The 24,006-nt window shown below is 41.7% G+C and overlaps 1 protein-coding gene across 5 annotated transcripts in view; it reads left to right on the top strand.

Annotated features, from left to right (window-relative positions):
- The window catches only part of LOC138452691 (leucine-rich repeat-containing protein 4B-like), a 1,036,288-nt gene that overhangs the window by 892,582 nt on the left and 119,700 nt on the right, over nucleotides 1-24,006 (top strand). The window contains exon 1 of one of the 5 annotated variants that reach the window (XM_069605061.1): nucleotides 6,203-6,228. The exons of the other annotated variants lie outside the window; for them this stretch is intronic. The gene's annotated coding sequence lies outside the window, so the exon portion shown is untranslated. Of the gene's footprint in view, nucleotides 1-6,202; nucleotides 6,229-24,006 lie in introns of those variants that run through there. 5 annotated transcript variants of the gene reach the window in all.

Below are 24,006 nucleotides of genomic sequence, written 5' to 3'. Positions count from 1 at the left end.
CAAGGCAGAACAATATAGACTTTTCAAAGGGAGCATTGAAAGACAGACGTTTCTGCTAATCAAGGATGGTATGGAGATCTGGAGGTCTGGACAAAACTCAGGTGGGAGCTGTACAAGGCTCTTAGGTGAGGAGACTGAGTCATTTATTAAAGAAAAGGTTCCACTCGATGGATATGTTTAGACCGTTTTTGACAGAGTCAAGTCGGTATATCCATTTCTGTTCAAGTTTTCGGAGTGCCAGATCATGATCACCTCCGCGGAAAGGGTTGTTGACGGTCTGCAACCTGATCTACATTGGAAAATGTAAAAGAGAAATTAAACAAAGAATCTGTGAACACCGCTCCTGTGTCAAGAATCTCGTTGATGACAAACCCCTAGTGGCTCACTTCAAGCAGAAGAAACAGCCATAATGACATTTTCTGGGTCATCTTCCAGACCGTCAACAACCCTTTCCATAGAGGTGATCGCGATCTGGCACTCTGAAAACTTGAGCCGAAATGGATATACCGACTTGACTCTGTCAAAAACGGTCTAAACATATCCATCGAGTGAAACCTTTTCTTGCCACTACTCACTGCGTCTACATCACGGGAGACCCAACCCTCGTGAGACACCAGTCTTTTGATTGTAACTGATACTTGCATCTGCACAGGCACCGCCCCTTTGCTGATTTCTTAATCTCACATTCAAGCCGCAACAATAAATAGTAATAAAATAACAATCACAAACAACGAGTCGACCACAGACATTCGATATTGAATAGACCGCTGGACACTAGCACCAAGATATTTTGATGCCTGCACCAGTATGCCTTTTCATTACCCAGGCAACTACCTTGATCACTGGCACTCGATGTTGATTTTCCAAGTGTGCACCAACAGCATGACATCTCGACGCTTGTACCAGTACGCCTCACAAATCATTTCTTACCTCTGCAACTAGCTGCCTAATGGCCAACTCCCCTTCTCTCTTTTGTCTACAACAGACCGCGGCTACCCCGCACCCTAAATAGAGACATCTTCTCATCTGGCACCACCTGGGACTCAATTTTCTGACCAGACCAGGTAACTGTTCACCTACCACCATTGCCTATATTGCTCATTGTAATTCATTACATCCCAACCAACCCGGTTTTCCAACTTGTTTCAGAGACCGTCGGCCCATTTTTGGAATCAACTAATGACCAGCGACTTACCCAGATTCTGGCCCATATCAAACCACGCTAGCCATGACGCTCCAACTACCCTAGGTAGGTTCCTTTTTCTGCAGTGTCTCTCTCCGAATACCCCTAAAACACTCCATCCTTTGTCTCAGCAATTTCAGGTGCCTGGCACTTAAGAAACACCTCTGTGCCCAAAAAGCTCCCCCAGTCCTGAAGACAGTCCGGTGCATCCACCAGCAGGTTCCACATTCTCAACCGCTAGCCGCTCCATCTACTCACCGAACTAGAAACACCTGAACTCTGTGTGTGTCGACAATTTTTACGTACTGCCGCAACACTAGCAGTATATGTAATTACAGTCACTATTGATGTACTAACCCACCTATATGCACAATCATTGCATAACCTTGTGTAAAAAATGTTTTTCTGTGCCAAGGATGGCATATTTCGCTTTTTTACTCTTGAAAAGGTTTTTTTACTCTTGCAAATTTAATAAATCTCGACCTTTTATGTTTGAAAAATAATCTAACTTCTTTGTGTTTATGTTAAGAGCTAATAGATATGTGCTAATTTAGCTCCACTTCCTCCCAAAAAAGAATCCTACCAAAGCGGCAATGACCAGTGTAGCTGCTGACTCCACTCCTTTCTCAAAACATTCACCTTACCCTCTGGAGTCAAGCTCCTCTATAAAAAAGAGGGTTCTTTGCCTTACCTTATACTCCCCTAAAAGCAGTCCACAATGCTGCAGTGCCCCTTATTACGGGTGCACAGAAATGGGACCGACTCACCCCATCCTCTGCAAACTACATTGGCTTCCGCTTCTGTCCAGGATACTGTTCAAGACTGTACGTATCATCTACACATCAGTCACGAGTAGCACGCCAGCATACCTGGAGGCTGAGCTCCAGATATCTGGTGGCACACCCTCCTTGTGCAGCACATCAACCAACTGGATTGAATCACAAATAGTCTACAAAGAGCAGACCCACAAACAATTCTTCTCTTGTCACGCACACCCACACTCTGGAACTCAATCCCAATATCAGCTCAGAACACCCCCACAATTCTCCAATTTCACAAATCTCTCAAACCATGGCTTTTGAATCCGAACCAGACCTTGGACTAATCCCAGTGGATGCACAGAATGCAACTCACTGTACTGCACTACTGTTATATAGTAAAAGATGCCACCCCATATGCTCTTTATTCAAACCTTTTACAGCGCTCCGCTGCTCTCGTGCTAGGTCTGCACTTTAAGAACCAGAATCAGAAAATACTTTATTTCAGGTTCGTGTCCATAAAAATGCAAATGCAATGGCAAACAACACAGACAATATAAAGTATAATTCAAAAGACACGCTGACTACTGAAACACCATATACAATCCTGGCAGTTAAAAAGTGAGATGTACAGAACATTTTAAAATAAAAATCTGATGAAAATGTGTGCAGATTTCCAAGAGGGCTTAGGCAGAGTTCTTAGATCGTAATCACACCGCTTTTTCCAGGAAACTAGACACTGCAAAAACCACCTCAATGAGGTCTGACATTTTGAAAACAACCAGAGCATCACAGACTACCCGGAGAATCACCTTTTTCTGTAAAAGAATGTGTGTTGGGCAAACCAGAAGACAATGAAGGGTAGTTTCGCTCTCACCGGGGAAGAATGGGCACAATTGTGAAGAGCTAGCGGACTATCTATATGAGTATCCTGCAAACGGAAATATTTGAGTCGATTCTTAATGTAAAACGTTCTATTAAAAACTGGATGAATTGCCGCCTCGCTCTGGAACGCTCTTCCTTCTCACCTAAGAATGATCGAGTCCCACCAAGCATTCCGCAAAGCAATCGAAACCAAGCTCTTTGTCTAACTGCCTGCCTAACTCTTATATTCTCTGTTATTTCTGCTGTAATATTGTTGGCTCACCTGTCATGTATGAAGTCACCTACATGTAATGTATGAAGTCACCTACCTTTATTGCACCTGTACCCAAGAGACCGCGTTGGTCACCTGTATCCACTTAATCAAAATTTCTTACAAACTTCATTTAACAGTGCCTCGATGCCCCTGGGCTGTAAGTGCGCTATACAAATGCAAATAAATAAATAAATACATTCATATATTTCTCCGGTCTGAAGACACTTTTATGCACAATATATACCAGAAATCTGGATTGTGTTACACTGGCAAATAGTTATTTCTCAATTTAATAGGTATCCAGCTTTAACTTAAAGTGCCTCTATGTATATGTATTCTCAGTAATAACTGCATTTATCTAATAGGTGAGCAGAGTTTATCTTAATCAGCAGAGATGAGACATGACGCAATCATATACAGGATCTGCCTCCTCGGAATTCAAGACATCCCATAGGATGTCTTTCTGATGAGACAGTTTCGTGACCCTATGCAGGGATAGCTAGTGGAAAAGGGGATTGCACTGGACAGTAACATGTATTGACTGCAATCCAGTCGCTGTGCATAGGGAGATAGAGGGGGTTCTCTTGGAGAGGGCAAAGATTTGTTTGACACATTTATTTTACATTTTTCCCAGTTGGTTTGTAATACTTACACCCCACATCTCACTCCCATTAATAGCAGCAGGAACTACTTACGCCTTATAAGCCTTGAGGGCTGTTAGCGGTGAATCATTCATAATTTGTGCATTTAAAGTGCAAAGTGCATTGGTACTGCGGTTCAATGTGAGGTTGTGTTTTATTTTCTGGTTGGTCCATTTAATATCGTTTTGGAATCTTATTCCAAGGTAGACAAAATTGGGCCTCCGAGAGAATTGCATCATCTAAAGTAATAATGGCCTTGTGCCTGCAAGAAGAATGGCAAACAGTTGCCATGGTGTTCTGTCTATTGAGGCTCAAATGTTATTTACAATGTCTAATTCTTTTTGCAAGCCCGTTCTTATCTTTGATATAAGAACTGCGTCAACCCGCATTTAAGTGGAATTCAACATTTGTGTTGCCTATCCTAGGGGCATCAACTCCTAAGTCTGAAATGTTAGTCGCCAGATCATTAATAAATATATATTAAAAAGGTCCCGGGGTAAGGACACAACCTTGGCATACCCTGTTCAAAACTGGAAATGGGTTTGTCTTTTTGCTACTCTGGCCCAGACTAACCACTGCTATATTGAGTTCATATAATCGTCTAATAGAGTTTAACATACTGGCAGGGACTTTCAAATAGGTTAAAACAGACCATAAAACATCTCAATTTACTTAATCAAACACAGTTTTAAAATCAATAAAAACAAGATATAAAGGCACTTTCTTTACTATTCCGAATTTGGGTGAAATTCAAAAGAGACATAAGGCTTGATCAATTGTGCCCATGTTTCGAGTAAAGCCTGTCTGCAACTCCGTAATGACAAATTCATTGTAGAGCCATTCTTCTAATCGAAGGAGAGAGATCTTGCCATACATTTTGGCCAGGCTTTCCATTAAATGGAATGGCCTATCATTACTGTGCAAAGAACTGTCGCCTTTTTTAAAAATCGGGACAATTTCGTCAGTTCGCTAACTTGGCAGAACATAGTTGCCTCAATATAGTGATTAAAAAAATATGTTACAAACGGGACCCAGATACATGGTTCGGCCTTAAAGATATCAATGGGAATTTGATTAGGTCCAGGGCACCTTGCTCTCCTTTTGTGAGTCGATGGCCTTCTCAACCTGTGTCCCCAGGATTTTGTGACAATGTTGAAATGGATCATCATCTACTACATTGTAGCGTATGTTACTGGTCTCACAAGAGTACACATGGCTGAAATGGGAAAACCACTCAATGCCCGAGATAGAGTCTTTGACATTGTGATGGTTTCCTAAATTATTTGATGAAAATTCTGTAATTAGGTGCCAACATTTCTTTGTGCTGTGATTATCTTGGTCTTTGGTAAGACTTTCCCATTTGTCTAGCTCTGCAGTCTTCTCTTTACTTAATATATTGGGCTCCTATAAGTTGCACAGGAAGGGTGATAATAATGATATGATATGATATGATATGGTATTTATAACACGCCTATATACAAGTGTTTTTGTGTGAATCATAAGTTGTCTTAATCTCTTCCAAAATAAAACAATAAAATAAAAATAAACATGAAATACTAAAGTACCAGTACGATATATGTCTTTGTGAAGAAAAGGGCTCACACTTGCGAGTGTTGTGATGGACCACATCTATCAGCCACTCCATGCATGTTTGAAATGCAGATCTCCCTGTCTTTCGCATACAAATTTGAAGGAGCACATCTACCACCCTCTCTGCAGTTATGTGCAGGGAATGTGCCACACTGCTCACTGCAATGTAATGGCCTATGCCTAGCCCCTAGTGAGGTCTCTGTCAGGTGAAGGACAGGTGACTTTTTCTCACTGTGCGGTAAAGAACAACATATACCACCAGATGTTCATCTATGTTCAGAGAAGGGCTTGTACTGCCCATGAAGGCACACATACCTCTTGATCCACGCACATTTGCAGAGAAGGGACCACTCTGCTTAATGTTTTATCAAGGACCAGCTCTTCCAGCAATGGTATACCTAGGTACCGAAAAGTGCTCAGAATGCCCACTGTGCTGTGAGTGTCATCATCTCTCCGTGATTATACAGCCACTAGACTTGTCTTAGTCTCTTCACACTCTTGTGAAGGACTACATCTGCCACCTAAGACATATCTGCGGATAATGGCTCACACTGCTCACTGTAATGTGAAGGCCCATCTACCTCCATGTATGGAAGAATGTGAGGTGAAGATCACAGACTCTTCCTCCCTCAACTGTGAATGACCACATCTACTGCACCATGCACACCTTTGTGCAGAAAATGAGTGAACAAATGCATTTTTGTAAACCATCGCTACAACAGAGTATGATAAGAATTAGAGGTGGCAGTAAATGTGACATTTTCGATGCTGCCAACAGGCATGATGATGTTTTCTCTCCAGCCACAGGTCAAAAGAAAGATTGATCCAAAGATTTCAGTCCTGGATTTGGAAGCCCTGACGGTCTATTCAGATGTTTTTTTAATGTAGTAAACTTGTTTCTGCAGTTGGGAAGCCCAGGTGGGGACCTATTTCAGGATTCTTTTGTTTATGTATGTGTTGTGTTTATGTAGAAAGCTTTGTGGTTTGTGCCTGACCAACAAAACATGTGACTCAAGAAATAAGGGTTCAATCTAAGTTTATTCACAAATAGAAAATGTTTGGGATAAACACCTACATAGGCAAGACTTTGGGCCTCATTACGGCCCAGGTGGAAAACCATGGTGCTAATAGCACCATGGTCCATGCCGGTAACTTACCGACTCTGCCATGGAGAAAGGGGGAATTACCACCCCATTACAAGATTGGCGGGGCGGTAATTCCCCCTTCCTCCATGGCCCTTCCCCATTCTCATTTTTGCCCCATAGGGCTCAATGGGAATGGGGAAAGCGCTAAGTACGGTACCGCAAATTGCGGTACCGTACTTAGCACCAAGGTCCCTTTGCGGGTCCCTACTTTAACGGCTGGTGTAAACCAGCCATTAAGGTCGGGTCCCGCAAAGGTACCTCGTAATCAGACACTAATGGGTTAACGGCACCGCAGCCTTTTAGAGCGCCGTTAACCCATTAGTGCCAGGGTCGTAATGAGATCCTTTATCTACAAAAGAAATGTTACTTCCACATTGGGGCTGGCCTAAAACAACAGCATCAGGGTGGATCAAGTAATAAACATTTTAGCGGTATTCTTCCAAAAGGAATACTGACCTCCTCCATGTTCTTTCTCCAGAGCTTAGGGGAAATATGGAGTGGAAATGGGTCTCAATGTTGAGGTGATTTTAGACCTGCCTGAAGGTTCACTATACAAAGATGCAGTAGTGACAAGACATAGAGGAGGGAACATCTTCCTCAGAAACTTGGAGGTACAATGTCAAGAAATATTGGTTGATTTGAACTGCTCAGTGGAACTACTTGTCCAGAATCCTATGAAAGTCAAAACTCGCATTCAGCGAGCTGACTGGATGACAAAATGAGGCAGGCTAAGCTCTCTGCTTCACAAAACCAAACTAATAAATTGAGAGCTTTTCTGCTGCATTGTTTAAATAGGTCATCGGATCCTGTGGAATATTTTTTATCAACGCCAGCTTGACACTAACTTGCTACAATGAAGGCTTAAGTGATGCTAATGGTTCCTGCATAATGACAACAAGCAGTACAATGGGACCTCAGTAGACTTTCGTCTGGGGCTGAGCCAAGGCCAATGGCAAGCTGCCCAACTGATCTCTACAGGGGAGCTTCCCTCCAGGAAGGGGGACACACCTCCTTAATCAAAAGGACTGGACAGCTGCTACTTGAGAAGGGGAGGTTACAAAGGAGGACTTTGATGTTAAATCCTTATGTTTGATTAAAGTTTAGAACTCTTTAACTGTGCAACTTGATGAAACTTGTACCATTTATGGAACCAAAGTTATGAAAAATGTCTTATTGTAGCAGAACGATCAATGTTGCAAACCTAAAATTGTATTTATATGATCCACTGATCAGCGCCCAGAGATGTACCGAATTAGAAATGATTAATCCAAATCGTTATAGTTGAAATTGATAAAAATCCGTAGAATGACCAAGACAGCTCACACAAGGATGGGGAGTGAATGTGAATCTAGACAACTGAATATAAAATATGTGTCCAATTTTATTAGGGTACATAATGTTAGAAATGTACATTTGTGCAAAAGTTATGTTTTAGTAATAATCAAGGTGGGAGTTCCTAAATCCTGTCTTAAGGATGAAGGCTCTGTTCAGACCACCAACCAGGACAAAGCAAGTGCCTGTAGCCACTCACAGACATGGGGGTGTGTTTTTGAAGTCCTGCCCAATCTATAAAATTTGTAATGGATAAATATAGGAGTTTCACTACACATAGACACACTGCTTCCAGAACTCATCCAGATTTACGCGGAGCACCTTGATCCAGAACTCTTCATCTTGTAGCTGACTTCAGAATTCTTTGAAGATCCTGATTTCTTTGCAGAATCCAGACTTAGCATTGCTGAACTATTGCTAGCTTGACCCAATTGCAAACCTCTAAAACTTAAAAGAATAATTCTGATTCAGCTTGGTTTTCTACCATTAAGGCTTGCCCGCTGAAACTTGCATCCTGTAATCTGCCGTGTCAAGTAACCAGAAGGGACCCATCAAAATCCAGTCTGAGGTGCAGTCCAAAATTGACCAGAACCGCAGTGCTGATCTAAATCCTTCCAGTGGTGCCCTGCTGCCAGTAGACCTGATCCAATTCAATGACCAGAACTGACAGTCCAATTTACTTACAAAGGACTGTAAGTATAATAGGAAGAACAGTGACCCATAGTGTATATCTGCATTGTATTGTCCCAAACTCAACCTATCCCATCTTTAAATTCAGAACGCTAGTATTGTTAGAATCCTCCTTGCGCTAACTTTTCTCTCATCTGTGTTACAAAACCATAACTCCTTAGTGATTTTGAATAACTAAAGTAAATCCCACAAATCGAGTTTCCACCATGGACTGGTTGCGCTGGCCACATAGCTGTAAAATTTCATGTGTGGCATCCTCTTTTTCATAGACATTAATATAGTGTAATAAAACCTATCTGTCATTTTTAAAATCAAATTTCTGTTTTCATTTTCGTGCCTATTTTGCAAAAACGCCTCTCACTAAAACATTTATAACTTCTTCACTTCTTCAGTTTTAAAGATAGACATGAAATTTCAACTTTCACTGATACCTAAGACCCTTACCACATTGTGGAACAGTGTATGTGACCCATTTTTCTCCAATATTCAATAGTAAAAGTTTGTTGCGAATTTGCAATTTTAGCCAAAGTTACATGTGTCTTTTGACCATTTCAAAGTGTTTCTTCCATCCCATCCTGATCTGAAGTGTGTACTGTTGTTTATATTATAGCTCATGTGTGTTAGGACCTGGTTAGTGTTGCTTTCCTCAGAACATTTCTCCATTTAAGCATGTTTGCACCCTTTTGCATTACTTTACAAAGCCATTCTCACCTGTCAGTTTAAAAGTGTCATTTGCCAAAACGGTTTTCTCTCTTGTTTAGGGAGGGAAGATTGCCTATAAACTTTACACCTTGTCTTTCATTCCTGAATACCTGCTGATTACTCACATTGGTGTAGGATTGCTCATTTGTATTTAAACAAAACTTTGCAGGGGGAATATTAACCTAAACGCTATCTATGCACAAAACTGTTATTTTTCCTGTGTTTCTATGCTGCATCATTATAAGTGAATTCAATTGCTTGACTTATATTATATTCTGAATTGTATTGTCACCGTTAGGTAATTGCTGCCATAAATATATATACATATATATATATATATATATATATATATATATATATATATATATATATCAAAGAAACTGGAGGAGAAAGGACGGACCGCACTCACCATGGATCCATGGGGGTCCTACGATCCCGAGTAGGGAGAGGACCCAGAAAGAAATGCGCAATGCTCGCACGAGACGATGTGAAAAATATTTTATTTTAAATAGTAAAAACAGCCTGCACGGAGTGTGCAGAGCAAGAGGGGGCTGGGGAAGCAACAAACAGACAAGAGCAGGACGCCTGGTAAACGGCCCACCCACAACGCGTTTCACGCTCAACTGAGCGCTTGATCACGTGGTACAGCAGAGTACACAGACACAAATAACAATAGCAAGTAGTCCATCATCTATGTTGGTTGAGTTAAAAGTACCATGGAAGACTGTTTTGCTGGCGGCCATATTGTGATGAGAAGTCAACAGTAAGCCAGCAGTGTAGCACATATATCATCCTGGAATGAAGTAGAAAGATAATAGTACAGAAATAAAAATATGGTTATATACAGACTGCCAATATACCATGATGTAAATACCTAGTTGTGGAGTAACAAAATTGCATTCTGCACTTGCTGATAGTATGAAAGATTTATAATTTCAGCAAAACATATGGTCAGTCTGAGGGGAGGCTGAATGAGCTAAAGGAGAGAACAATGCCAGGCATAATCAAACTATGTATAAATCGAAGAAAGCCAAAAAATCGTAACATACATATGCACGATTGGACTTTGTGCCAAAAAAGCAAAAAGGCAAAATAGCAACATAAACATGTACAAAATGGCAGACATTGTAACTCATGTGTCTTAATAGACTGTTTATCAGGCTCAGTGCCGGAAAACATAGCCATGGAAGAGCCATCAGATGATCAAACAAATGAAGATGTTTGCAGGTTAGTCAACATTATAAATATGATAACAGAATGCGAGGCAGAAATCAATGTACCATTTCTATTTAAGGGTATTATACATTCAAACCCATAATAACAAAAGTGCAAGTGCAAGTTAATAGGGAACAGCATAAAAAGATGTGCAGCAAGGCAAGATCATACAAGCCCTTCCGGCATAAAGTGCAAATGCAGGTTGACCAATGGGCAGTATAAAAATTATTCAAGCCAGCAAAAGATACAAATAACATGATAAGAACTAGTCCACATTGGTACTATAATCCTAAATATATAATATAGTAAAGTGCAAGGCGACAGTCGATGTACCATATCAATCTAAGGACATAATGACATAATGAGATAAAGTGCAAGTGCAAGTTAGTCAAAACCAGCATATCAAAATGTACAAAGAAGCAGGATCGCATAAGCGCGAATGCAAGTCAACCAATAGATAGCATAAAAATTGTATAGGTCAACAAAATTATGTAGACAAATGTAATTAATAATCATTTAAGCGGTTAACTGGCACATATTATCATAGCTAGCATGAGTAAGCATTTTTATGCGGTTAACTGAATACCTCAAACTGAAGCATGTAAGCTTGAAGTAATCTTGTAAGACCAGATTAAAAAACACCAAAAATTGGACATGATAGACTACAGCGAAAATTGTACATAGAAAACGTGTCAATGTGCAAAGAGGGTCGTGAAAATAACAACTTGAAAAATAAGACTAGAGGTATGACCTATCTCACTTGTGGACCTGAGTGGTGATATATCCATCATGGCAAAACAGGAGAAAAGGTCAGAACCGAGCACAGGTCATGAATTGGGAAAGAAAGAAAAAAAATGAATATATATGTATAAATAGCGAAAAACCACATGTATACTCCAAAAGACAAAGGAAGGGAAAGTGGAACAATACTCATAAATGAAACAAGATACATTCTACTCGTCTGGGTAGGCTGAAGGCCAAATCAATAATTTCAGGAACACTGCTCCAAATCAGACAAATACCATGTAACGTCTCCTATGTACCTATAAATGTATAAAGTTCCTCATCAAGATTATGGCCATTGGGGAACTTGGTATCGAAATCCAGAATAAATCTGGTCTCTAGCTGCCTTAATTTGAGCACACGATTCCCTCCTCTGGGGTGGATAGGAATATGCGCCACTGCAAAGAATTTAAGAAGAGAGTGGTCATTGTTGTGTTTTTCTTTAAAATGCTTGGCCATGGGGTATGCGGGATCAGAATTTTTGATTGCCCTGAGATGCTGTAATATTCTAAGCTTAAGCTTGCATGTCGTACTCCCGACATACCATCTCATACAGGGACAGGAGAGCACATAAACAACAAAGGTGGTGTCACAATTCATTGAATATTTGATCGGCTGATGGCATTGGGTAACCGGATGCAAGAAGAATTTGCACGTGATGGCATGAATGCAGGCCTTGCATTTGCAACATTTCGAAAATCCTATTGGGGATTCCATCAGCGATTTCATATAAGATGGATTGGTATTGATAGGTGACAAGAAACTGGAAACCAATTTGTCCCTAAGAGAGGGTACGCGTTTGTATGTAATGGTAGGGCGTTTGGAAAGTAGAGAACATAAGTCCTTGTCAATAGTGAGGATCCGCCAATGTCGTTCGATAATTTTACGGACATGATTAGAAGCATTGTCAAATGTTACAATCAGGCGGGGTTCATCATTGACAGTAGTTCTGGCGGGCTTGGTACTATATAGTAAGTGATCCCTAGAGAGTCCACGTGCTTTAGTGTAGGCCAGTTCTATAATTCTGGCCTCATACCCTTGCTGAATAAAATCTTTGGCCGCCAAGGCACAGTGATGATCAAAAGAAACCAGATCTGTGCAGTTCCTACGATATCTAATGAATTCCCCATATGGAATACTGTGTTTGCATGATGTAGGATGACAACTTGTGGCATGTAAAGGCAAACCGGTATTGGTTGGTTTTTTGTATAATGCTGTACATAAGCCAGCTCTCTCAAGAGTCACTACTACATCAAGGTAGACAATTTTAGTCGCACTATTGCATTCTGTGAAGCTCAGATTGGACATGTTGGTATTGATTAATTTCACAAACGATTGCCATTCAGCCTCAGTCCCCTTCCAAATGACGAACACATCATCAATGTATCGCCACCATGCAACAATGTGTGTAGCGAAACTAGATGAAAGTAAATCACTCAGGAAGGTGGCCTCCCACCATCCCATTGTTAGGTTTGCATACGAAGGAGCAAAAGTACTGCCCATGGCAGTGCCTCTTACCTGGCGAAAAAAGGAACCTTCAAACAAAAAAACATTGTTGTTTAGGCAAAAGAAGAGCATTTCAAGAATCATAGAACTATGGCTGTAGAAATTCAATGAGCGGGTATCAAGAAAATATCTACAGGCATTCATACCAACTTGATGGTCAATGGAGGTGTAAAGAGAGACAACATCAAGGGTTGCTAGAAGTAAGCCCTCCTCCCAAGGTATGTTAGAGATGTGTTGTAAAAAATCTTTGGTGTCCCGTAAATATGAGGGTAAAGCTGACACGAGGTGTGATAAGGTTTCATCAACAAACTGAGCCAGATGCTCGAGGAGAGAACCACACAGAGTAACAATAGGCCTGCCCGGTGGATGCACAAGAGATTTGTGTGTTTTGGGTAAAAAGTAGATGGTAGGTATAATGAACGCAGATGGAACCAAAAATTTAACAAGGTCATCATCTATGAGTCCAATTTCAGTCCACTTAGCACACAAATCTTTGAGTTCAGACTGGATATCTTCAAAGGGATTTTTCATGAGTTGGGCATAGCACAGTCGATCTTTAAGTTGGCGATTAGCCTCCATTACATAACGAGTACGATCTTGAATTACAATGTTAGAACCCTTGTCAGCCGGTTTGATAACAATGTTCGGCAAGCTTTGTAATTCATTGATAGCCGTGAGTTGAACAGAGGTAAGATTATATTTACTCTTGACGGTACTGTTTCGTAATTTCCTTAAGTCACTAATGCATAGATCATAAAAAGCTTCAATACATCCACCGACGGGAAACTGTGGATTGAACTTAGACTTTTCCTTGAGTTTGGTTCGTACATCCCAATCAGGGTCAATGCCGAACTCAGGAAGACAGGCATTAGTCGGATCAAAATCGGAGTCTTCAAGACAGGCCAAGTCCATAAGAGATGGAAGGTCAGAGATCAGAAGATCAGTGTGTCCAATGCGAGATGTTGATAATTTTGGCACAGTTGGATTGGAAGCAAAGAATTTTTTGAGTCTGATCTTTCGAATAAATTTATCCAGATCAATACGTGACTGGACATAATCAAAGGTTTTTGTGGGACAAAAGTTAAGTCCAAGGGAGAGGACAGAGGCTTGGGCTTTGGTAAGTACATGTGAGGATAGATTAATGATTTGGCACAGCTTCATATTGTCGCTAGTTATTTTTTGGTTCCAGAGCGCATTGCTCTGCTCTCTTGGCATACTTCTGGCCCGTTTCCCACGCTGGCCTCGCCGGGTAGTTTTCCTCCTCGTGATTTCTGTCCCCTTCCTCTTCCTTTTCCCCTGCCTCGCCCCCTTCCCCGTTGCTTCTGATTCTTCCCATCTTGGCATAACAGTCTCATCTCGTCTAAAAAATTCAACTTAACAGACGGCTCCTCATTTTCAGAAACTGAGACATCTGATTCAGACGAGATAGAGTCAAGGTCGCCACCAGCTATGGGCTGGGCCGTCGGTTTTTTCCGTAATGAATCAAATCTTCTGGCAAACGTAAAGATCCTGCCTGTCTCGTAGTCGATTTTGTCCCTAATGAACTTTCGATGCTTTCGTTGTTTAATATCATCTTCATATGTAAGTAATGATTCGTTGATTTTATCACGAAGTTGTTTGCCCTCCTCTGACTGCGACAATTTACTAAGTTCTGTTTCCTTTTTCGCAAGTTCTTCCAATGCCTTGGATCTATCTGATTTGGCATATTTGACTAGAATAGTAAGGAAGTGTGCTGAGCACCCCTTACTAGCATCTCCCCATTCTTGAAGCATGGCAGGGTCCTGATCTTCAAAGGACGGCATTGTCAGAATTCGTAGTCCTCGTGGTATACGTCCGACATCCAAATAATTTTGTAAGGAGTATTCCTCCCACCATTTGGAGATTTCCCTTCTTCGTAATTTTTCTATGTCTTTGAGCAAGGTAATTTCTGGGTTAAGACTGGCATTGTTCTTTTTTGTCCCAATAGAGGGTACTAAGGTAGGTAACACTTGAGATTCGCTAAAGAGATCCTTGGCCTGTGCAAGTCGAGCCGTTACCCAGGCGTCCTGCATGTCTGAAAATGCTGCGTATCCCCGTACCCCTAATGATGTCCAAGAAAAAAAGTACTTAGGGACATCAACTTCCAAATGAAAGAAAAACATTCGTCACGTGTGAGCATGAAGTTGCATTTGTTTAAAATGAAATTACCATAGCATATCTGATCCATTGCAACTAGCAATATAGAATAGCAAGGAAAGGACTAGGGTGAAGTGCTAGAGCTCTGTAGTGCCGTCATAATGACAAATAGGAAGGGATGCAGAACACACAAGAGATACTCACCTGCCGTGCGGCCACAGTCCGCGCGTCCTCCGGCGCGCGTCCGATGTTCACAGAGGCAGGAGTTCTCGGGCTGCACTTCCTCTGCAGTACGGCTCAACTTCAGTTTGCAGATAGATCTGCCCCTAGTGGCAGCGATACCGCTTGACAAAGCGACTCTAAGCGGCGGACGCGCCAGAAAAAGAAAAGAAAAGTTGGTGCAGGTCCAACACGGTACGCTCCGTGTGTTGATAGCAAAGAAACTGGAGGAGAAAGGACGGACCGCACTCACCATGGATCCATGGGGGTCCTACGATCCCGAGTAGGGAGAGGACCCAGAAAGAAATGCGCAATGCTCGCACGAGACGATGTGAAAAATATTTTATTTTAAATAGTAAAAACAGCCTGCACGGAGTGTGCAGAGCAAGAGGGGGCTGGGGAAGCAACAAACAGACAAGAGCAGGACGCCTGGTAAACGGCCCACCCACAACGCGTTTCACGCTCAACTGAGCGCTTGATCACGTGGTACAGCAGAGTACACAGACACAAATAACAATAGCAAGTAGTCCATCATCTATGTTGGTTGAGTTAAAAGTACCATGGAAGACTGTTTTGCTGGCGGCCATATTGTGATGAGAAGTCAACAGTAAGCCAGCAGTGTAGCACATATATCATCCTGGAATGAAGTAGAAAGATAATAGTACAGAAATAAAAATATGGTTATATACAGACTGCCAATATACCATGATGTAAATACCTAGTTGTGGAGTAACAAAATTGCATTCTGCACTTGCTGATAGTATGAAAGATTTATAATTTCAGCAAAACATATGGTCAGTCTGAGGGGAGGCTGAATGAGCTAAAGGAGAGAACAATGCCAGGCATAATCAAACTATGTATAAATCGAAGAAAGCCAAAAAATCGTAACATACATATGCACGATTGGACTTTGTGCCAAAAAAGCAAAAAGGCAAAATAGCAACATAAACATGTACAAAATGGCAGACATTGTAACTCATGTGTCTTAATAGACTGTTTATCAGGCTCAGTGCCGGAAAACATAGCCATGGAAGAGCCATCAGATGATCAAACAAATGAAGATGTTTGCAGGTTAGTCAACATTATAAATATGATAACAGAATGCGAGGCAGAAATCAATGTACCATTTCTATTTAAGGGTATTATACATTCAAACCCATAATAACAAAAGTGCAAGTGCAAGTTAATAGGGAACAGCATAAAAAGATGTGCAGCAAGGCAAGATCATACAAGCCCTTCCGGCATAAAGTGCAAATGCAGGTTGACCAATGGGCAGTATAAAAATTATTCAAGCCAGCAAAAGATACAAATAACATGATAAGAACTAGTCCACATTGGTACTATAATCCTAAATATATAATATAGTAAAGTGCAAGGCGACAGTCGATGTACCATATCAATCTAAGGACATAATGACATAATGAGATAAAGTGCAAGTGCAAGTTAGTCAAAACCAGCATATCAAAATGTACAAAGAAGCAGGATCGCATAAGCGCGAATGCAAGTCAACCAATAGATAGCATAAAAATTGTATAGGTCAACAAAATTATGTAGACAAATGTAATTAATAATCATTTAAGCGGTTAACTGGCACATATTATCATAGCTAGCATGAGTAAGCATTTTTATGCGGTTAACTGAATACCTCAAACTGAAGCATGTAAGCTTGAAGTAATCTTGTAAGACCAGATTAAAAAACACCAAAAATTGGACATGATAGACTACAGCGAAAATTGCACATAGAAAACGTGTCAATGTGCAAAGAGGGTCGTGAAAATAACAACTTGAAAAATAAGACTAGAGGTATGACCTATCTCACTTGTGGACCTGAGTGGTGATATATCCATCATGGCAAAACAGGAGAAAAGGTCAGAACCGAGCACAGGTCATGAATTGGGAAAGAAAGAAAAAAAATGAATATATATGTATAAATAGCGAAAAACCACATGTATACTCCAAAAGACAAAGGAAGGGAAAGTGGAACAATACTCATAAATGAAACAAGATACATTCTACTCGTCTGGGTAGGCTGAAGGCCAAATCAATAATTTCAGGAACACTGCTCCAAATCAGACAAATACCATGTAACGTCTCCTATGTACCTATAAATGTATAAAGTTCCTCATCAAGATTATGGCCATTGGGGAACTTGGTATCGAAATCCAGAATAAATCTGGTCTCTAGCTGCCTTAATTTGAGCACACGATTCCCTCCTCTGGGGTGGATAGGAATATGCGCCACTGCAAAGAATTTAAGAAGAGAGTGGTCATTGTTGTGTTTTTCTTTAAAATGCTTGGCCATGGGGTATGCGGGATCAGAATTTTTGATTGCCCTGAGATGCTGTAATATTCTAAGCTTAAGCTTGCATGTCGTACTCCCGACATACCATCTCATACAGGGACAGGAGAGCACATAAACAACAAAGGTGGTGTCACAATTCATTGAATATTTGATCGGCTGATGGCATTGGGTAACCGGATGCAAGAAGAATTTGCACGTGATGGCATGAATGCAGGCCTTGCATTTGCAACATTTCGAAAATCCTATTGGGGATTCCATCAGCGATTTCATATAAGATGGATTGGTATTGATAGGTGACAAGAAACTGGAAACCAATTTGTCCCTAAGAGAGGGTACGCGTTTGTATGTAATGGTAGGGCGTTTGGAAAGTAGAGAACATAAGTCCTTGTCAATAGTGAGGATCCGCCAATGTCGTTCGATAATTTTACGGACATGATTAGAAGCATTGTCAAATGTTACAATCAGGCGGGGTTCATCATTGACAGTAGTTCTGGCGGGCTTGGTACTATATAGTAAGTGATCCCTAGAGAGTCCACGTGCTTTAGTGTAGGCCAGTTCTATAATTCTGGCCTCATACCCTTGCTGAATAAAATCTTTGGCCGCCAAGGCACAGTGATGATCAAAAGAAACCAGATCTGTGCAGTTCCTACGATATCTAATGAATTCCCCATATGGAATACTGTGTTTGCATGATGTAGGATGACAACTTGTGGCATGTAAAGGCAAACCGGTATTGGTTGGTTTTTTGTATAATGCTGTACATAAGCCAGCTCTCTCAAGAGTCACTACTACATCAAGGTAGACAATTTTAGTCGCACTATTGCATTCTGTGAAGCTCAGATTGGACATGTTGGTATTGATTAATTTCACAAACGATTGCCATTCAGCCTCAGTCCCCTTCCAAATGACGAACACATCATCAATGTATCGCCACCATGCAACAATGTGTGTAGCGAAACTAGATGAAAGTAAATCACTCAGGAAGGTGGCCTCCCACCATCCCATTGTTAGGTTTGCATACGAAGGAGCAAAAGTACTGCCCATGGCAGTGCCTCTTACCTGGCGAAAAAAGGAACCTTCAAACAAAAAAACATTGTTGTTTAGGCAAAAGAAGAGCATTTCAAGAATCATAGAACTATGGCTGTAGAAATTCAATGAGCGGGTATCAAGAAAATATCTACAGGCATTCATACCAACTTGATGGTCAATGGAGGTGTAAAGAGAGACAACATCAAGGGTTGCTAGAAGTAAGCCCTCCTCCCAAGGTATGTTAGAGATGTGTTGTAAAAAATCTTTGGTGTCCCGTAAATATGAGGGTAAAGCTGACACGAGGTGTGATAAGGTTTCATCAACAAACTGAGCCAGATGCTCGAGGAGAGAACCACACAGAGTAACAATAGGCCTGCCCGGTGGATGCACAAGAGATTTGTGTGTTTTGGGTAAAAAGTAGATGGTAGGTATAATGAACGCAGATGGAACCAAAAATTTAACAAGGTCATCATCTATGAGTCCAATTTCAGTCCACTTAGCACACAAATCTTTGAGTTCAGACTGGATATCTTCAAAGGGATTTTTCATGAGTTGGGCATAGCACAGTCGATCTTTAAGTTGGCGATTAGTATGTGTGATTTGAATATTAAATAAATAAATACATCTTTACCTTTACAAACTAGCCTGATTCGTGGTTCAGCGTGACCTGGGGGTGTATTTTGAGACGGGTGTGATATGAGTGGTATATCATTCAGAATATTGAACTACAAACTAGCCTGATTCCTGGTTCAGTGTGACCTGGGGGTGTATTTTGAGACGGGTGTGATATGAGTGGTATATCATTCAGAATATTGAACTTATAGACAAACAAAAATAAATAAGTGTTTCATCGCACGCTACATGCTAGACGAGACCTCGGTGAGTACCTGATTGAAATCCCTTACAATCTTGCCATTAGATCTATTTTTTGAGATTCAGATTGAATCTACTTCCTACGTGGGAAATCCTGCCAATAGGAAATAGAGAGGATTCCCCTACTGGTATTTGTAACAAATGTGATGATAAGGAAAGTCAGTCTCTTTACCACCTACTCTCAAAGTGTCCAGGCACGTGGGCTTTGAGAGTTTCTAGACTCCAGAGATTTGTTCACGATGTGAGGTGGTTGAACTCAGATATATTCTGGGAGCCATTATCATTGGGCGAGGATGTTTTTTTTACATTTGAAGTAGTCGCAGTCTTTAAGGGACTAGATTTAGGGGGCAGAGATCCTTAATTAGATAATATTACGGTGCCTCTAAATGGATGAACTATGTTGAGGCATTTTGTTTTGAATTGATGTACTGTATTTTAAGTGTTTTTGTTTGCTTTAATTATGTGTATGATTCTATTGAGGTCTCTCTTTTGTCTTTTGTTTTATTAACTCTTCTTTCTTTTAATTTAATCATTGATTGTATTATATTTACTTGTAAATAGTGTTAAACATCATCAATTGTTTTATCTGTTGTTTGTATATATCACTAATTCACTATACATTTAAAAAAAAATATTCTCCAGTTATAGCACCCAGACGCTTCTTGGATCACACTCAGTCCCTGGGTTGTAGACCCCAGCCTCTTCTTTTCTCCAACACACAGCCATAGTTCTAGCACCCAGCCGATCCTCTTCTCCAACTCAGTCATAAAGGTATAGCATCTCGGTTTCGCCTGGCCCTTTTCTTCCTGATACAGAGTTATAGTGCCCCAGTTCACTATTAGAGGATGTAGAGCTCTTATCAAGAATACCTAGACTTCTCTCTCTCCCTCTCCCTCTCTCTCTCTCTCTCTCTTGTAAGAGATATATTGTTCTTGCCACCATAAGGCATATAGTCCCTCATTGCGGGTCTGGTGGAAACCATGCCGATAAAACCAGCAACGTAGCTGCCGGACCCGTAATGATTTACTGGGTGATTACGACACTGGCGTTCTGGGAAGTCAGGTGGCGGTAAATGTTAAATCCCATTCCCATTTCAGTCCCATAGGACTCAATGGGAATGGTGCTTCCGTGTAAGTCTGCGGCCAGGTGCCGTTCCACCCGCCAGGTATGCCCTAGTGGGCAATGTGGCACCCGGCCGCATACTTGTAGTTTGCCGGTCCGGAAACAACGGTGCCGGTAATCTTACCAGCACCGTTGTTTCCGGACCAGCAAGCTTGTAATGAGGGCCATAGTGTCAGTTTCCCTCCTAACAACGAAACTTCCTGCAACAGAGAAAAATTGTCATGTTTCCCAGCAGCCCCGGGACTCTTTCCAGGTCCCCTCTCAAACCCTCCTTCCTAGTAACTGCCTGAAGGATCGTGGCCTCTCCTGTTGCTCCTCTGGCTTTTCAAGCATCTCCTGGTTCTCTCTGCTGATAGGCTCCTTTCTCCTCTGTCTCCTTCACACTGCCTCAGTTCTCCGACATCATCCAACTCCTACTTCCTAAACCTCTTGTTTTTCTGGTCTTTTATATGCCTTTTCAAGAAACATAATTTTTCTTTCTATTTCTAATTTGTCTGCCGTAGTAATATAATCTGCAGAGCTCCCACTTTGGCTAGATCTGTTGGTTGTCTCCATACGCCTCCTGCTGCAGGTCTTCAGCTATTTGAGTTGTTAAAGTGCCTGCCGACCATCATAGTATCAGACGGAAGTCCCAACAACCACTCACCAGCTGCTTATTGCCTTGCTGCGAGTTCCTAACTCGTCTCCCCATAACTTGGCTGTTTCTCTTATGTTCCATGTCCTCTCAAGTAGGGCTTTTTTCGGATGTCAGATTTCCAGTTGCTATGTTACAGGCACACAGGGATCCTTGCTCGTGAGTGAGGCCCCATGTTTGTGGTCCACAACTTCTTCTTTCTCAGTAGGGGCCTGTTTCACAGGGGGCTGGATTATTTTCATCATCTGGCTCTCAGTTACAGTACAGTGTTTGGAAATGATGGTGAACCCCTCTTGGGTGATGTTAGTATTTGGTACTCAATATTTGAAGGCTTTAACAGTAGAGGAATCCTTAGGTCTCCCATAACACAAGCCCGTAGGCATGTGGTGGTTGTCAGTACCTACTTGAATCAGCCTGTGAGAACAATGGATGGGTATTGGCCATTACAAATGTATGTAACTTTCCCTTCTGAATTTGAGGCCACATCACTTATATTAGGCACAGCGGCGAGAGGGGGGAATGAGGACTCTCCAGCTCCCACTCTGTTCTACCTCCAGGGAGCTCATGGCTCTCACTAAATTGACCTGCTAGACCTGTATCCTTGGCTGCAGGGTCACCTCCTTGGCTTGTAATGAAGTTACAGGTCTGACATCATCACATGGTGAGGCAATCTAACTTGAGTTGAATTCTGACTCTGACAGTGAGTGGCAGCCAATGCAGAGACGTCCAGGCATCAGACACTTGGTCTGTGCGATGCTGCCCTGCTATAACGGCAGTCATTGGACCAAACTTAATGATAGGCTCGAAATAGGGTGATGAGTGTAATCATTGAGATGACTGATCAGATATATTGGGCCGATTTGCCAGTAGGTTCTGTCATTGATACACAGCTTTTTATTCTATTCCTTTTGAATGGGGAGCCAATGAAGAGTGTGTAATGCCTTAGTGATGTGTTAATTTTTGCCCAGGTCTTGGGCTAGGTGCAGGTCTGCTGTTCTGGATGACTTGATTTGGTAGGCTCCAATTAACACTGTAGCAAAATGGTGGACACAGGTGTCCCCTGAGAAGCCCCCCAGGTCATTTCCATAAAGAGACATCTAAAATCCTCCAGCCTAAGTGTCCCCACCGTTCCCTTCAAAAAGTTACTCATGTCGGCCCAGGGCAGGAGCTCGATCACTTTGACCTTGTTTAGGTGGGAGATTACGATGGAATTGACCAATGTATAGAAGTCCACTGAAAAACAGAGGCGGAACGAGTAGGCAAACTGTTCCATTGTAATGTATGACCAGAATATTATTTTAAAAAACCTTCACAAGTCCACCTTCAGCCAATGTCCTGGCCTCAAACCTGACTGCACAATGTGTAGCAAACACTGCTGATTAATCTTACATTATATCTTCCATCCCACAATTTTCTGAGGTTTAGACCAGGGCAGGAACTTGGTAATAGTCGGAAAATTAGCAAATGCATTTAGGCCCAGAGATGGCATTTAAATCAGGGTTTTACTGAGCCTCTCTTTAAAACAGCACCTCCACCCCAAGCCACACCGCAAATGAAAGGTAAAAGATGTCACTGATGCAGTGTACCAGTTGTTCTTCACAAGGGGAGGGCTAGGCAGGGTTCGGGTCTACTCTGAGATGCGCAGGTGTAAGCCCATCTATGAGGGGTAAGAGGATTTTGTACAGATGATATTGTGGAGAGCAATAGGTCCAGAGGGGTCACTCATTACCCGATGTTTCGTAGGAGGCATTAGCGGTAAGTGCAGTAAGACATCCCCTCACTGCCTAAACCAGGGAGGCATCTGGTTAAAGTGATCTTGGTAATCCTAGTATATTGGTGCTGTAGCAGGGCATACACGTTGTGGCAGTTGAGGTAGAGGTGGGCACTACACAGTCACATCTGCTTCCTCTCTTCTGTAGGACATTTTATCACCAAAGACTACCCCCAGTTTTTAACAGGGGTTATTAGACTGGGCCAAGGAGCTTTTTTCCCAGAGAGTTGATCAGGTCTCAGTGGAAAACATTTTTCTTCTTTGGCAACGTGTACTGGGAATTAATTTTCCTATTGCTTCTGTTTAACAAGAAAAATACATTTTTTAATAGACTTCAGTTTGGCGATAAAGCAAGATGGAGTATTTCATGACATCAAAGTGTCTTCCGATGAAGGTTGCACATTTGCCACAGTAAAACTATGCTGAAAGGTCATCCTGATGAGGATGAGAACAACTGTTGAACAGTTACTGGGTCTGCATCACTACTGAAACCCACCCACCAAAGGTCAGAGGAAGCTTACTGAATATGGAGGACCGCCTCCCAGCTTTATATCACTGGCAGCCCATATACTTTCGACTTAACCAGTGAACTGGAGATGAGGACATTTTAGAATTCAGGAAGGTCTGCCTAGAGCGGGAGTGCTAATGAAGTCATTGTACGGTGGGTGAAGAGGTATGGACTTATATAGCCAATTGGCAAACTGCAGTAGGGTAACAGTTTGCAACTCTGATGGGGCCTAGAGAGAAGGACTTTTCAATGTTGTGTGATGAATCTGAGGATGCCGTCCCTTCTTCCCTAAGAGGAGACCTTTCACGTGAGGCCAGTGTGGTGCATCCACAGTACGGTTATCCCCATAGGGGTAGAGTTCTGAGGGAGGATTACATGGGAGGAAACGCCCCTATGGAATTAGGGACGATTATTCCCAGGGAATGCGTTATTCTTCCACCTTGAAAAACCCAGCCCCTTTTTTAATATGAATTTCCCCCGCCTCCTTTGTAGGTGGAACTAATATACTCTATTGCAAGGTTTACCATCTTGAAACACTTGACAAGTCTAATATGTCCAAGAAGTCTAAGCATCTAGCTTCAGAGGGGACAATTAGTACTGGGACAAAGAACATCACTCCGATCACTCAGAGAACGCAATGTGAGCGGTCTAGTTTATCTCGAGATGTCAATTGCCGGAATGGAGGTAGCTGGCCGATGCAGGAGTTCAAAAGGAACTCAGCTGTCTAACACTAGAGAGACGAGCCTGGGCG

Source organism: Ambystoma mexicanum, chromosome 1p (genome assembly GCF_040938575.1).
Source record: "Ambystoma mexicanum isolate Mex_15411 chromosome 1p, UKY_AmexF1_1, whole genome shotgun sequence".
In the NCBI taxonomy this organism is placed as follows: domain Eukaryota; kingdom Metazoa; phylum Chordata; class Amphibia; order Caudata; family Ambystomatidae; genus Ambystoma; species Ambystoma mexicanum.
This window is presented reverse-complemented; position numbering and strand designations above follow the sequence as displayed.